This window comes from Meleagris gallopavo, chromosome 8, assembly GCF_905368555.1.
Source record: "Meleagris gallopavo chromosome 8, MGAL_WU_HG_1.1, whole genome shotgun sequence".
NCBI classification, from domain to species: Eukaryota; Metazoa; Chordata; class Aves; order Galliformes; family Phasianidae; genus Meleagris; species Meleagris gallopavo.
In genome coordinates, this window is record NC_139411.1 from 31,249,046 (window position 1) to 31,265,816 (window position 16,771).

Below are 16,771 nucleotides of genomic sequence, written 5' to 3' on the forward strand. Positions count from 1 at the left end.
TGTTCCTTAGGACACTGCAGCTGAGATCTAGACCCACAGAAGTTACAGAGCCCGGGTTCCTCTTCTTGTAATGAATCGTTTACTGAAGCAATTCACAGAAAAATGGAAAGTGACAAGTTCTAGCAATTACAGTTGGCAGCCAGTTTCTCCAGAACAGATGCCTGACTGTAATGAGAACATAAAAAGCTTAGTTTCTATCTCAAATTTTCTGTCATTAGAGTACGGGCATTACAAAACTCCACGAAGAATGAGAAGCACCTACAGAAAACACCTCGAGAAATGTTTTGTGAGGACTTATGAACTCCAACTTTAGCCAAATTAATGTACCTAATCAAAACCAGCTCCAGCAGAAGCACCTCTGAAGTGTTGAAATACATTTCCATCTGTTAGATTTCTCTTTTTCCAATAGTGTTTACTCTACCTCGAATTAAAGACACAAGTCTTTGATTTTATGAGCTTAATGCAATAACTTAATTTAGGTTGTTTATGTGTTGAAGGCCTTCAGACACCCAGGAGACTCAGATAGCATCAGGAGCATACAGATGCTTTTGGAGGGGATATTTCTTTTTTTTTTTATGTGAAATAAACTGTGAATTCCTTAATATATGTCTGCAGAAAGGTCTATACTGAAATAAAAGCTTAAAAGGGTGTCTTAGGGCTAGAAGAGGTGGTTTCCAAGCCCACTTATGGTTTCTAACCACAACTATGCAATATAAATAATGACATCATAAAAAAAATCCCTAAAATACTGTCTATAAATGACAACACAAGCATTCTAGGAAAGCAGGGTTTGTTTCTCAAAAGTGATACTCATTGCTACAACAAGGACGAATAGAATGTGTGTGTGTTAGGCAGATAACGGTGTGGAAATATGCCTCTGTTATGGTACATTTGGCAGTGGAAGCGCAAGCTGCAGCTGATGCATTAAACTGCAGCTCAATGGATGGCCCTTGTTTTAGGGCCTCAAGTCCAGAGAAATGTGAAAAAAAAGGCTCCGTGCTGACCTGCTCTATAAATAATGCTATTGAATTACGCCTCCAGCTTTATTAAGGGCACCAGAAGGAGTTTTATGGTTTCAGAAATACGGCATTGTACAATTTGGTCTGCGCTTGGTTTCCTTTAATGCTTTCCACCCTCAAGAATGCTGTTAACAAAACACGCCGTGCGCTGCAGAAGGTCATATCAATCATTGTCTTCTGCAAAGATCACTCCACGCCTACACCCAAAGTCAGCAACATGCAATAAAGTGCTGCTAAATGCCACATCTCTCATCACAGCTGAGTGTGACTCAGCAGCCAGCAAGAGCCCGCTCAGATGGAGCAGCCCTGCAGCACAGAGGTGTAAAGCTGGCTCTGTCATCCCTCCGTGTCTAAAAACACCTCCATCACCAGGGCAGCCAGAACATCATTATCCACATGTGGGGGTCTCTCAATTCAAACAGTAAGGCTGTCAGCCAAACTGGTTAGTTATTATTATTATTCAATCATTTTGCTTTGGCCAACGAGAACTCTCCACCTTTTGGCACTAACACTAGTGGTGCACCCAATGGACAAAGGCTTTGTAGTGTGCAAAAGTGAAGCCCACTGTGAAAGTCACTCACCTCCTGCTTTTACAGCACCTAACCAGTGGAGAAATAAGGCAAGCTAGAAAACCATCCTAGTGGCACAGGAGAAATGAGAGCCTCGTCATTGACCATTCAATTTAATTCATAATTCTCTCACTTGTTTAAATCCTGAAAAATGCTTTCACTATCCAAAACTTTCATCAAAGTAAGTGGCTCCACAGGTTCTGAATAATCCATAAACCCAGACAATTTCACAGCTGTCCTCACTACACAAAAAAGTTACATGGTGATGTTCCTCAGTTTATTTATTGCATAACTCAGTACCATAAATTAGACTTTGATAATAAAAGCTAATCAAAATAAAGACATACAATTCTACATTTTTTCCTTCCTTTGAAAGTTATCCCTGCGTTTTCCTCAAAGATGCTGCTTGTACAGGGCTAAGCTAGACCAGCAAAACCAATATGGAAAAGACAAAATGCATTCTCCAGACATGAACAATTAAAAAATGTAAAGACAATATTCTTAGCTGCAAACACTTATGGCTAAGCAGCAGACTTGGGAGGATGACAGAGTGCACTCACACTTACTCAGAGGTTTGATCGGATCCTCGTGGTATGGACACTATTTATTTATTTTCCATGGAGCATCATCCAGTGGCAGATGCCAGATGCATTGCAGAGGTACTCTTTGGTTTGTGGATGACAAAATGACTGAGTACTGATATATGTTACCTATATTGCCATATGGTGTAAAATGGTAGAATTCCAAGAACAACCTAGATATCCAACCAACCAGAAACCCATTACTCAGGGATTGAGGGACACTAGCCAAAATTCAGACAAGCACTGTACAAGTGCTGGCAAACCAAACTCTAAATAAACCATCTAAAGCAGCACTGAATCTTATAAATTCCCCCTAGTAGCCACACTAAACCGGGCAAACCTCAATCTCGCTGCGAGCTTCAAAAGAATAAGCAGATCGTTTTTAAGTGACGCACGGGACGCACCGCTTCCGGTAGCGCGGAGCGCTCCATGGGCTCACAGGGCACGGCCGAGCAACGCCCCCCGGCCCGCCCTGCCCGCGCTGGGCCGCCCCACGCCCCGGTCGCGGTCGCAGGTGGCATTTTGGAGATACTGCGGCGAACCCTGCAGCTAGGAAGTGAAACCGTCGGGCTCGTAAACAGCAGTCAGTTAATACACTGGAGCCCTCATTAATATAATCAGTTTCGTATTAGCTGCTAAAACAACAGTTTGCCCCATTTATTAGTCAATGCCGTTTCTCTTAAGCAATGTGTTGTTCTCTGGTTTAAAAAAAGGGGGGGGGAAAGAAAGGTCTGTGTCATAAACTCTTGCCTCAAGTTACTGAATGTCATATTAGAGCACATTTTTCACCATGGATGAAAAATGAAGGTAGGTAGTCTTTCAAAACAGCTACTCCTGAGGACCTCAAAGGAAGAGATGGGAGAGAAACAACATTGTTTATGTCAAACAATGGATTTATGCCCTCCAATCTGCATGAGACACACAGAACAATGATGACAACAACCCAAAATGAAATCTACAGTGGAAACATTTAAAACATTAAAAACAAACAACAGCAAAGAAACAAAATCAGAAAAGCACTAATCATCCCCCCCCCCCCCCCCCCAAAAAAAAAAAAAAATCCTCTTTTCAGTCTATTTACTTCAAGTCCAGTAAATTCAGTTTCTACTTTCTCACAGTACTGTCTTTGGAAAAAGACCAAGTATGCAGCAGAGATTTAGCATCACCGGTAATGGGAGGGAAGAAACACTGCTTAACACAAGGACCCAGAACATGAGCTCTTTGCTCACCAGTGAGAATAATCAATCAGCCATCACATCCTACTCTACTCACTGAGACAGGTTATGCTCATTGGAGATGGAAGAAGTTTTACATTGGGCACCAAGTGTTTCTTCTACAGTTTAGAACACATCTATCCAGATTTACATTCTGCTTTAAAGACTTTAAAACCAGAGGATGAGTGGATGCTGTTATCCAGTTTTAGAAGTGGCCCTTCCCGTCTTCACATCCTTCCACCTTGCTTTCAGTCCTCCATGAGTTTGATTCATCTCACTGTTTTTAAATTGACCACTGATGTAAAATCTTGCTTAAGCATCTTTAATAATTGTGTAGTTCATAATAAAAGAACATGTCCTTTCCATAAAATGTAAATTCATCCTTCTGAAAATTCAGTAAGCCTATTAATTATGCTTTTAAGGATTGGAATTCAAAATGTCACTGCTGACATTTAAGGCTCATAAAAAATGCAATGTCTATCTTGTCTGTGAGAAACAGGACCATACAATCTATTTTAAGATGAAAATATTTATTAAGGAAGGCAACTTGCCAATTATGAGTACAAACAGGAACAAATCCATTTAGAGCAAGCTGCTATTTTTCTTTTTGTAATGTTCTACACTCAGGGACACGTTTCTCCCCAACACAGCGCACAAACTAAGTGACATCTGGTGGCTACAGGCTGTAATATAAGTCAGCAAGTCATCACAATGCTGTTAACCATTTCAGTTAAGTTTATTGCTTCCTAGTAAAGCCCTGAAGCTTCTTAGATGTTTTATTTATTTATTTTGACATAGATACTTCTAAGACTCTCATTTACTGTGATCCCCAGCAATGGTGACAACTGCTGTTAGCTAATTAAAGTGGGGTTGTCACATTCACATTGGGGAAAAGAAGAAAAAAAAAAAAACACCACAAAAACACAGGATTCCAAAAAGGAATTAGCAAAGCATAGCAAACCAGCACTGAGGTTTAGCCAAGCTACCCCAGTGCACATCCCAGAGCCAGGGCGTACGGAAAGGCTGCACACACACAGTTTTGAGAAGGAAATCCTTCAGGCACTCAAATTATTGAATATTAGTTTGGATTTCTCCAGATTGTTAGATTTTAATTTGCTAACTTTAAAAACAAAAACAACAACAACAAAAAATAGGTGTGATTTTTATGTTGGGTTCAGCAACATGCTGATAACTAAGCCTTTAACAAACCTGGAAGTCTTTGCTCTTTTCATCCCTTCTCAATCCTCACCAATGGTCCCATCTAATCCATTTATGCCCTCTGCACCTACACTTGCACTGCAAGTGAAGCAATTAGAGCTGCCCTTCCAACTCCTGCAGCCAGAAACATTGTTTCCTTTTAGAAAATAATAAGCCTTTCTTGGATAATCAGCAAAGATGTGGCCAGCTATGGTTAAAATTACAAAACTGCCATCAGCACATTTTCAAATCTTGTGATACCAATCTCCCCAGTAATAAGTATTTACAGAAAAAAAAAAAGTCAGTAAGCACTATCTAGCAGAAAATCAGATGGAATATAAACAGAGTCTAAATATTTATCAGCAAAGGAAGTTCAAAATTATCTCTGCAAAGTAAAGCGGATGGCAGGCTAAATCCAGAGCCACTAAGTGTTCTTCAATGGATGTGCTAGGAGGAACTCAGTTTTCAGTTTGACATCACTAAGTCAAATTAATTCCTTCCTCCTATTCAATTGCTACCTAAAAAAATCCTCAGTGCCAAAAGGACAACACTAGAAATGGCCCTAAGATCATTCCTGGATGCTGCCCCAATGCAAAAGGCTGAACTCCTATTCACGCAATGCAATAGTCTAAATAAAGAGGTAGATTCTGGGGGTTGCCATCACCTTTAGGGCCTAAATATCCATAGCAGGGAAATCCACCTGCACACTCAACTTCCCTTAACCCTGAAACCTGCACAACTCCAAGGTACCTGAAAAAAAGGGGACCCCTGGCATGGAGTTGCATCAGGAGAGAGTAACACTGGGGGATGGGGAAAAGCTGTGCCCCAGAGGGCGGTGGGCAGAGAACAGGACAGAGGGCACAGCCCCTTGCTGCTAGAGCTCAGGGAACACTGGGACAATGCTCTCAGACACCGGGTTTGGACTTTGGGTGGTTGTGTTTGGAGGCAGGGATTGGACGCAATGATCCTTACAGATCCTTCCCAGCTGAGGACATTCCCTATGCTCTATAAATAATGCTCTGTGAAGTAATAGAGCAGTAGTGGTGTTATCAAATGAAAGCATCATCCCCTTTCACGAGCTCTCAACCCCAGCAGACATCACTTCCTCCTTCAGACTTTCCGGCTGAACTAAGGAACATGTGCACAGAAATCTACAGCTGCATGACTCCAGCTTCAGCAACTCATCGAGAAAACTTTTTAAGATCTCATTTCAATTTATTTTTATTTTTTAAATCCTGGCATGCTTAAGTCAGCAGGAAGAGTTTTCATTGATTTTGATGAAGCCAGAAGTTTATCCTGAGAACTGCTGTGCTGGAATGAGCACAGCATTTATATTACCTAATTTGAAACCCTGTAATTTGTTGGTAAATGCAGCTTAATGATACTGCCTATTGCAGAATTATTTGTTACCTTCAAGATACACAAATAAAGTTATTAAAATATTGCAGTGTAACATTTTTTGGGATTATGGTTGGGAGAGTCCTGTTTCAGTGACAAGCAAGCAGGTTTAATGCACAAGTTGTCATAAAATTTCACTTCAGTTTCTAATACTGAAAAGCCTGTGCAAAATACCTAGGAATTACAATAGCCCAACAAAAGCCATTTACATGGCTTTGGTATTTACATGGTTACATGTATTTTCAAAGTACATTTTTCAGTATTTCTGTCATTTATTATCCAACGTAGCAGTACAGCAAGATGAAAACCTACATAACTGGAGAGATTACTACACCCACTTAATGGCTACCATTAAAAGACAAAGCTATTAAGTCACAGCAGAAGCTTTTTATGCATTCCACTGTATTAGACCAAAAACGAGTTACTGCAACATAGAAACTGTTATTTCCAGCAGCAAGAATACCGATTTATTTATTTATTTATTTTAAGCTGCAGGCAGAAATAAGCAGTAGATGACTTGAAGCCACCTAGGAAGGATACCTTATCCAAAGAGTTACTGAAACCTGTCTAAAAAAGGAAAAATAATAATAAATAAAAAAGGCAGTAGAGACTTAGATTCCTTACTGTCACTGTCTAGCAGCGTTAAAGGCACCAGAGAATACTCCAATCCACTCCTGATTCACACAGTCAATACTGAACCTTTCCAAAACAACTGGAAAACGTTTCCATTGCACACAGATTGGAAAGCCAAATACTGGTTTACCTTACATAACAGAACCAGAAAGTTTAGAAAAGACCACCAAGACCATCAAGTCCAAACATCAACTTACCACTACCATGCCCACTAACACCATGCCCCTCAGTGAACACTGAGAGTTGAGCTGCTCCTGACCAACCCCAATGCAAGAGAAACCCATGTGGGATTTCCATGGATACCTATATATATATATGTTCCTTTTTACTACAGTGAGTATTTTTAATTGGCTGCTTTCCTTAGCAATGTGCCAAGGATCTCCTCTGAAGAGTTAAACAATTCAGTATTTAAATAGCCTGATGTTAGACAAATCAATTTTTCCTCCCTCTTGTAATGAGAGCAATGAGTTTAGGATCCACTGTTCCCTTCTGCTCACCTCTCACAACTCATTTCTTGTTCAAACTGTTTTAAAGCTGACATAAATAGCTTTGCAAAGTAATTCTAATACTGAATGTCAAGAGCAATAGTGGTTTCATTCTGATTTATTCTTATCTCTTCCTCAGGCAAGTTAATCCTCAACCTGAGATACTGTTTTCATAGCTCTATAATTTATGATTTCTTTTTTCATCTAAGTTATTTTCCTTATGAATAGGTCCAACGAGTTGCTCAAGGCCTGAAGCTGTAATAGTCAATGCTGAAGTGCTCAAGAACAAGTTTTTGTCCTTTTATACAGGGAGACAACCATAGCTCATGCAGCAATTGCTCTTGGTAGCTTCTCACCCAGCAAAACTCAGTCACTTTATCTGAGCTCTGCATTTTCAATAAATGCAAAACTACTATCCAAATATCGTGGTTAAAATTCCAGAGAGCCAGCAAACTAGCAAGGAGTTCCTGAAGCACAGCTGCAGAGCGTGAACCCATCCTCCTTTGTGGAGCTGACCTGCCATCAGCTCTGCATGAGCTCAAAGCCTGATGTACACATGCAGACTGCCCCTCTTCCACTTCAACAAAATAGCATCTAAAATGCTTTACAGAAATGATCCCAAGCAATTTTCTAAAGTCTCAGCAATCAAGCCAAAAGGATCAACTCTATACAGCAGTAGTTTACTAACGTGCTAACCATGACTGCAGAGGGAAGAGCACAACCCTTGGCATCCCACTGTGAAACAGATCTAAACCTCAGTTCTTCACAGATGTTCCTTAACAGTCTCAAATTTTAGATTTCTGTTTTACTTATTTAACATTGCCTGCTTCGCATTATCTGTTTTATATCTTTATCTGTCTCTGTTGGAAGATAGATTTCTGATCTAACAAGTAGCCAAAGTCCAAGAGGTTGGAAAGGAGTACAAGGTAAGCCATGTGAGGGCCCTGCAAAAGAAGTATTGGCTTTAAGACTTTTTAAAGAGTTTTCAAAGGATGAAGCTTCCTAGGGAAGAGCTGGCCTTGCAGGCAAAGCCATCTCATTACATGATAAATATTCCTAATATTAAATGATCCCTTTCAATTTCCTCCCATTCCTTGCTTTACACAGTCAGACCTTCTGGCTATACCAATCTTTCTTCTTTGAAAGAATAAAGTCTGGTATTCACAGGTCATTACATCCTAGCTTAGGCACCATACAGTTAACACTGCACTCAAATGCACAACTTAAGGATCTACAATCCAGGACCTACACTGACTCCTGCATTTTAGATTGCTTCCAGAGGATGGATTGAAAGACCAAAACTGCACCTGGATTGGGGCTGCCAGAAGGATACTGCAGAGCAGTTTCAGTCTGGAGAAGGGCCACAGTGCTTCACTCTCACAGAATGGACAGGGTTGGAATCCTCAAGGATCGTGAATCTCCAACCCCCTGCCACACGTAGGGCCACCAACCTCCCCATTTAATACCAGACCAGGCTGTCCAGGGCCCCATCCAGCTTGGCCTTGAACACCTCCAGGGATGGGGTATCCACAGCCTCTCTGGGCAGCTGTTCCAGCACCTCACTGATCTCATAGTAAAGAACTTCCCCCTGACATCCAATCAAAATCTTCCCTCCCTCAACTTAAAACCGTTTCCCCTTGTCCTGCAGTTATCTACCCTTTCAAAGAGTTGATTCCCCTCCTGTTTGTAGGCTCCCTAGGTTCTACCAAATTGTAGGTGCCATGTTAGATACTGTGTCTTTCAATATTTCACTTCCATCTTATCATGAAATTCTAAAGCCTGTGGCATTTCCCTACTACTACCTTCATCTGGGTCCAGCAGGAGTAGGCAATGGGCTGGTGTTGTCCAACCACTGACTCCAGCGTGCAGCCACAGGAGGACACAGAGGACAGTCACCCATCGCTACCCAACTAGATTTCATTTCAAGTGTTTCTTCTTGCTAGGCACCAAGCACCTCACCTGTTTACCTCTTTAACAAGGATGCCATGCCCCTCCAAGGCGTGTTTGCAAGCCGTATCCAACAGCTGCTGGAAGCCAGGTGTAACATAAATCAATAAATATTCCACAGCAAAGCTACATTAACTGCTTGCCCCTAAAGTGCTGTTTAGTGGCATGTCGGGCACAGCTGTGTAATCAAAGGATTACAGAGCTCCCATTGCAGCACGTCTGCTGCTGTCCAGCTCCTCGCGAGCCTTCCCTTCTCCCTCGCGTGTAAAAACCAAACCAAGCAACTGGGGTAGAATCGTAATCACGTCCGTCCGATCAGAAACACAAATGGAAAGGTCGTACAGACAAACAGCCAGTGTGGCTGAGCACACAGCGTGCTTTCTGTTAGATACACACAGGCAGCCCAACATATTTTTAAGGGAGCGGGTCAACAATGCTACGCATAACCAGGCAGTTTTACTGAGATGGCAGTCAAAGTAGAGAGATCAGTGTAATTCAGGCTGCTTTGAGATAAGAGCTTGTGGGAGCTTACAGATCCCGTCCCCTCGTGTGAATAGCTGTATTTAGACTCCAATCTGGCACCGCAGTTCTTCAGTTAAAAAGCAATGCTGCACTCCACTAATTGCTTAAATAAATAATAGTAATTTGTGGGGGGAAACACTGAAAAATTTGTTCTTTTATTGGAAACGTAACTTATTTTTCCACTGTGGTTTGCATTCTTCAGCCAAGAAGTGTGGTGGGAATGCAAGGTAAGGAGGAAAATGGGTGGGGTGGGACTGAGCCTGAATAGAGCCCTGCTCAAGCCAGGGGAGGCTCCTGTAAACTCTGAGCTGCTGGAAATGAGGCAATTCACATCACCTGAGTTTTCAGAGCAGCACCGAGTGATTTAACAGCACATTTCCTTGCAGTTTCTAATAGCAGGATACATAGCCCTTAAGGACAGAGTAACTGCAGGTGTAATTAAGACCTAGGAGGTAGAAGGAGTATATTGACACCTATTTAAGTCATGGCTCTCTTTGCCTGAGCAATGCATCAGTACTGAAACAGCAGCACAGCTAAATGTTGCAGCTCCCTGGGTCAGTATGCCATTTGGGCAACATTAGCTGCTGCCTCTCTCTCTATGGAAAGGTTCTGAACAACATTTAGAACCCAAAATGTAAAAGTAACACAGTGTTGAGTTACAGCTTCTTAATATCACAGAATGGCCTGGGTTGAAAAGGACCACAGTGCTCATCCAGTTCCAACCCCCTGCTGTGTGCAGGTCGCCAACCAGCAGCCCAGGCTGCCCAGAGCCACATCCAGCCTGACCCTGAATGCCTGCAGGGATGGGGCATCCACAGCCTCCTTGGGCAACCTGTTCCAGTGCCTCACCACCCTCTGTGTGAAAAACTTCTTCCTAATATCTAATCTAAGCCTCCCCCGTCTCAATTTAAAACCATTCCCCTTGTCCTATCACTATCAACTCATGTAAACATACAATAAACCCATATATATACATATCAAGTAGTATGCTGCATCTTTGAGCAATGGAATTTTTTTAATAATGAGAAGGATCCCCCATCCAGGCAGCAGATAGACTTTAATAAAAAAAGTAACCCTTACATGGTGATGGGGATGTAGTATCATAATCAACAACAACCCGTGAATGTTGGGAGCTTACTGCCATCCCTAACTAAATAACAATTGGGCAAAAATGCTGGGACATGTTCCATTATTGAAAATAACTCCCAATGAAATCACCTGGGCTACCATCTCTGCCTATTGAAGCACCTGGTTCTCATACAGCTCCTGCCACAGGTGTCTGCTACCAGCCCACAAAAGCTAAAATCACCCTCCATGGCACTTCAATAAGGTCTGAGACTGTTATGGAGTGCTGGCAAGCACTGCGAGGTCATTAGCATCATGATAAATCACAAAACAATGATTTATCAATCGGTATTAGAATTGTTCATCCCAATTTGTGACCATTTCTGGCACAAGTGCCAATGACTTTCTGGCTACTTCCATTTTTCCCACCATAAAAACCTGCCATGTGTTTCAGATTATATTAATTTGATAGTTACCAGCCTGTTTCTACCAAATCAACCCATTCCAGCCAGTAACTACAGAGCAATATTCTGTACTTCAAGACGACAGCTCCCAAATCACGCTGCCTCCAGGTACAAATAGCACAGTGTCTGTGTTGCTTAAAATAGCTGTAAAATATCAGCAGAATCTTATTTGCCTCTCTTTGATTATGCCCACATAATCCCATCCTTCCTAATGCTGCGAGTGGATTATATAACTTCATCCTTCCACTTCAGCCACACGAAATAATCCAAACTCCAGAGCCTGCTCCAACCTGCTCATTTGGAGTTCCCAGATAACTCCTTTTTGTTTAGCAAAGAAGATAAAATCCATTACTGTCTTCCACTGCATTAGTGGAATTAAGTGTTTTGTCATGCAAATCTCCACTGTTTCATCATGTTCCTGTTCCAGACCTTCAAATAAAGCACTCTGAATTTAAGATTAGTCTTCCTATTACAAAATTTGAACCATAAAACTGTTTTGTTATTGATTTCAGAACTGCACACTGGCTGCACTTGGAGGCACAGGATCTAAGTGCCATTTAAAGGGGAAAAAAAAAACACGAATTAGTTTCCCTACTAAATCACCATAGAGGTAGTTTCATCTTTTCTGCATGCAAATTGATTTTGTTCCTGGTGGCACACGAAGAGCCAGATGAATACTTTGACTCAGTGCCCAACAGTGGGATGGCACCAGGAGCAGAGGAGCTCTCAAGTCAAGAGATGTGGGTGGGACAACATTTTGATTGCTATCAAAGAAAAGCTCCAGGACACCTATTCCATCAGTATTTACTGTTTAAGGGTGAGTATGTATAGATATGTGTGTGTGTGTCTCTATATATGAAATACTTGTATCAGTTTATGTGATTGGCAACAATCGTGTACACACAGATTCACAGAGATGCTGTAACATCTCACTAATGGAAATTTCCCTTCTTGCCAGAGACCAGGCATCCCCAGTTAGCATGAAGTGCAATGCTGTTCGTTTAGGCACCTGTTTACACCCATGAGCACATAAAATTTTCAGTAAGACCTTAAAAATATTTACCCTTCACGAATAGCTCCAGCAAACTTGGAGTTCTAACCTGCAATCTGCTCAGCCCTTTTCTTGCTCACCACACACGAAAGGCACACGCTGGTACTCTGGATGGTCACGATTTTCAAGAAGCGAAACTTTCCTTATGTCACATGCAAATAAATCAGTAGGAAGACACCTTTAGGCCCAAAACCATAGACTACAATGAAAGAAAAAAAAAAAAAATTCTATTTCTGAAAGTTTGGTCAGTGTTGAGATGCGTCATCTAAGAACTGAACTCTGTCATCCTGCTCTATCATCCCAGGGCACTGCAGAGTAGCGTTACAATCAAGCAGCCACAGGAACACAACAGACCAACCCACCCTCCAACAACTCACTTTATGACACCGACAAAGTTCAGATGGAGAACTGTTGCTGAAGATCCTCTCACCATAAAAACCCATTCCCAAACCCTGACTGCACTCTCGGCAGACGCACGCAGGAAGCTATTTTTACCAGCTAGCAGCTCGCATTTAAGAAATACCCCTCTTCACCTAAAAATACACAGCGATGAATGGCAACATCCATCCTCAGCTTCGTTCCAGAGACGCGATGCCCGAATGGGATGCAACCCTCATGCAGCCGCTCTCCCAAATCTCAGCAACCGGCACAGCGCTTCCCCGGCACGGCCAGCGAGGAGCCGACAGCGAATCTTTGTCACCGTCCCCAAAGCAAATCCCATTATCCCCGTCACCATCCCTTCGGCAATCCCCATTCCCCGCGCCCCACGTGCGGGCACATCCCCCCGCGTTCCCCCAGCACCCACCCGCGGTGAGAGGAGCTCCCACTCCCAGACCCCGCTTCCCAAGGCGAGGGTTACTGGGGTACCGGCACGCTTCGCTCCGAGCCCGCGGTTCCTCCGGGTGGCGACGGCAGCAGCAGCATCGCACCCCCGGGGCCGCCCCCTCCGGGCTCCGCGATGCGGGGACTGCGCGCTTCTAACTTCCCTCAAAGTCCCCGCTGGCTTCCCAAACTTGAGGAGAGGTGACCCAGGGAGCCCCAAACCCGGCGGTGATCTCTTACCTCCTCCTTCTCCCTGCAGCCGGGAGGCGCGCCCGCAGCTCGCTCCGTCCGCCCATCCGCGCTGCACCCGCCGCCTTCTGCCCTGCGGGAGGGGGAGGAGGAGGAAGAAAAAGAGGCAGGGAGGGAGGGAGCAGCCCCGCGCCACTCCTCGGCCGCGCTGCGCAACCCATTAGGAGGCGTGCTCTGCTCCGCGGGGGAGGAGGTCCCCAGCAGTGCCTCCCCCCCCAAAATATACGCACGCATATACCGCGCTCCGACCCGCCAGGAGGAAGCGTTCCGAAGGAGATGGGCTTTTCCCGAGGGATCCCGCAGGAAATTCCGTCCCTCCCGAGCGAACAGTGCGGGATGCTGGGGGGGGAGGCGGCATCGCAGAGCATGGCGGGGGGGGATAGGGGAAGGTAGAGCCGAGGAGGGACGCGGCTCGTGTCGGGTCCCCATCCCTCCTCGCGGTAACGCCATCGTCAGTTTTGTAATGAAATGCTCACAAACACTGACTAAGAAGCCAGGAGCCAGTACTCAATAAGTACAACGTTCATTAGTATCCTGCCGTGTGTACCTATACCTGTTTATGTGAATGCACAGCCCGTTTATTAAAGCATCCACATAAGGTGTGCACGTACCTTCTGGGACACAACATGCAGCCCTCCACGCAGCCCTCCACACTGCCCTGCCCTCCAGTCACTGCATGAAGCCTCGGACGGGCTTCAATCCACACACTTAAAGCTCAGCAGTGTTACTGCCAACAAGTTGATGTAATGAAGCATGAGCTAAACGTGAAAATACTGCATTTTGGGACAAGGTTTTCCCTTTCAGAAGCATCTAAAACATCCATTTGTGGGAATATCCTTTGAAGTGAAACCATAGCAAAATACAAATTTAATAGTATAAGAAACCACGTATAATGTAATAGTAAAATAAAAAACAGAGCCTTCCAAACTGTACTTAGGATTTGGAGCCAAGCAGGTTAAAAATTTCCAATGGGTGATTGATTATACAACTGTGAGACCACATGTAGATAATGAAGGGATGGACTTAAAAACACACATCCACAGGTTCCCTTCCCTGCGGTGCATGTGAGCTCAGGATGGATTAGAGAACCTCTGTTCGGGTCACGCTGGAATCTCACTGATTTTTCATTGTAAAATCCTCCCAGAGCAGAACAGCTGACTGAGGGAAACCTGTGACTTTGGGAATATTCACACACACCCCACATTCCTGCCCTGGGTTAAACATGCTGCCCTTCATGGCCTTTTTAGGCCTCATGAGATGCTCTGAACTGCAATTACGTGCAGTCATATCACTACATAATTATACTCCCTTCCTTCCTTTTAATGTATTTTAAACAATTTCAAAGAAACGTCAGGAAAACAAAATCTTTGCTCCTTGGGGAATGCTCTGTAACGCTATTCCCTACCAACAAACACCTGGAGTCAGTGTTTCTCTGCAGCATCCACAATGTCCCAGATTGTCCCTGAAGGTTGTCTCTTCACAGTGTATTTTCAGTGCTATCTGGTGAGGTGGAGAGGGAAATCCAACATGTTTGGGCATCATGAGTCACTCTCCAGCAACTAATTATGTTATTGTGGACAATTATACTCGGTAAAAAAAAAGAGCAATCAGAATAAATCACTTATACAGCCAAGTTTGGGCTTTGATTCTCATGATTCAAGATCATAGAATCATAGAAGCACTATTCTTCTGAACCACAGTAGAGGTTGGGAAAAACCTCTAAGACCATCAAGCCCATCCCCAACCCATCCCCACCATGCCCACTCACCATGACACTCAGTGCCACATTCTCCCTTCAATTTCAATACAGATTTCAATAGAGAAATCATAGGAACGTTGTCTCTATCAAGTTTGGTTTTCATAAAACCTCCTGACCTCCGCCTCTGTTCATGTGATTTCTGCTGCTTTCCAGGCTCATCCTGCAACACAGAGGATCACCCCATTTCTCAAACAAGTTTGAACATATTCCTTTGCTCTGAGCAAGTTTATCTAGAAGAAAAAGGTGGGACAGCCTTCTTTCCCATTGAAAAGTACAACTGGGAGTGCACATGTATGAAGGCGAAAAGTGATTTTTTTAAGGCAAGCCAGTCCTTCTTCAGTGTCGTCACAAGTTGCTGACCATGCTGGGGGCAGAGGACTGGAGGAGAGGCTCACTGGCTGGGTTTGCCCATAGAGCTGCACACTTACAGCCAGATGTAACTTTGTGATAAACTAGTAAGAATGAGTCCTCAGAGCACAGTTTGGATGGGATACTAATCTGGGGAAATGGACTTCACTATAGTGTCAGCATCTTTAGGTTACCCTTGCAAAGAGAGGTGGAAATGATGACGTTTCTGCTCTGTGTTTCATGCACTGAATGGAGAAGTTCATTGCCCATAACCAGAAGCTTTTGCTTCCTCCTCCTGCTGCTCTTGGGGAGCCCTTTTCCCATAACCTCCCAGGCACAGTTTCCAAAGTCTTACTCAAGGCTTGGTTGGAGTTGGAACGGACCTCTAAAGGCCATGTGGTCCAACCCCCTGCAACGCACAGGAATGCCCACAGCTCCATCAGGTGCTCAGAGCCCATCCCCTGACCTTGGGTGTCTGCAATGAGAAAGACCGAAAGCCCCCGATCTGCAAGAGCTATCAGGTTGGGATTGCCCCCTGGCTGGGGACCTCTGGCTCTTTCCAGGCAGTTTCCATGCAGTAAGCCCTAAGAACCACAAGGTGATGTATGTAGATATCCGTGGTAGCAGTTTTAGGAATCACAGCGCTGTGCCGCTGCTCCGCTCTGCTGATCAAGGCATGGCCAAGTCTGATTTCATGCTGATATTCAATCCTGTTCAATGCACAGTTGCTTTCTAAGACAGGCTGGGGTCAGGGCTGCCACACCATGGCATTTCTTCCCTTTTGGCACTTCTTTCAGCTGCACAATGGCTCTACGAGAAAATTAGAGAAAGATTTATTCTTCCTTGTGAACTGTTTTCCCATTAAAATATTGGTACAGCTCTCACCAGAATTAATGGAATGTGTATGTTGTAAAGAAATGTGTTATTACTTTTATTTTCCCCGTGGTATCCAGGCAACAGACACATTCTTAAAATTCAGATCACTGGTTTCATGTCTTATACCTCCTTTGGTGCTGGGTAAAGGGTATATCAACCTTCAAAAGCTCTGAACATTTCTTTGCTGTTTTCCCAACTTGCCATTGGGAGTGATGCCTGTTTCCCATACATCCCTGGACTGCATCTAGGAGTCCTCTCTCAATCTTTAATTGAAGACAATGGGATATTTTTTACAATCATAGGCAAAAAATTAATACTGCAGCAGGGTTAGACAAATGTGTCGGGATTTAGTTTCCCATAAATGGTCTGTTAGACTTTAACGATGTATGTTCAGAGCCAGTTTCCCTTTGCCTAACACCATCCTTTTATCCCAAGTGGTGCGTCCTTCAGCGCCCTAAATAATTCCTTTTTATTTGTGATATTTATGCCCTCCAAGTACTTTTTGAAGGGTATCGTTTCCCTCTTAGTCATCATTGAGCCAAGTGATTCATATTAAGTTCCTTTAATCTTCA

General features: G+C 43.6%; 1 protein-coding gene across 2 annotated transcripts in view; it reads right to left on the reverse strand.

Moving 5' to 3' along the window:
- Positions 1–13,363, reverse strand: part of CHST15 (carbohydrate sulfotransferase 15) — a 44,063-nt gene extending 30,700 nt beyond the window's left edge. Inside the window, exon 1 of one of the 2 annotated variants that reach the window (XM_010714863.4) lies at positions 13,208–13,363. The gene's annotated coding sequence lies outside the window, so the exon portion shown is untranslated. Of the gene's footprint in view, positions 1–12,157; positions 12,179–13,207 lie in introns of those variants that run through there. The other variant, XM_085229079.1, reaches the window with a different exon arrangement.
- Positions 13,364–16,771: the final 3,408 nt, after the last annotated feature.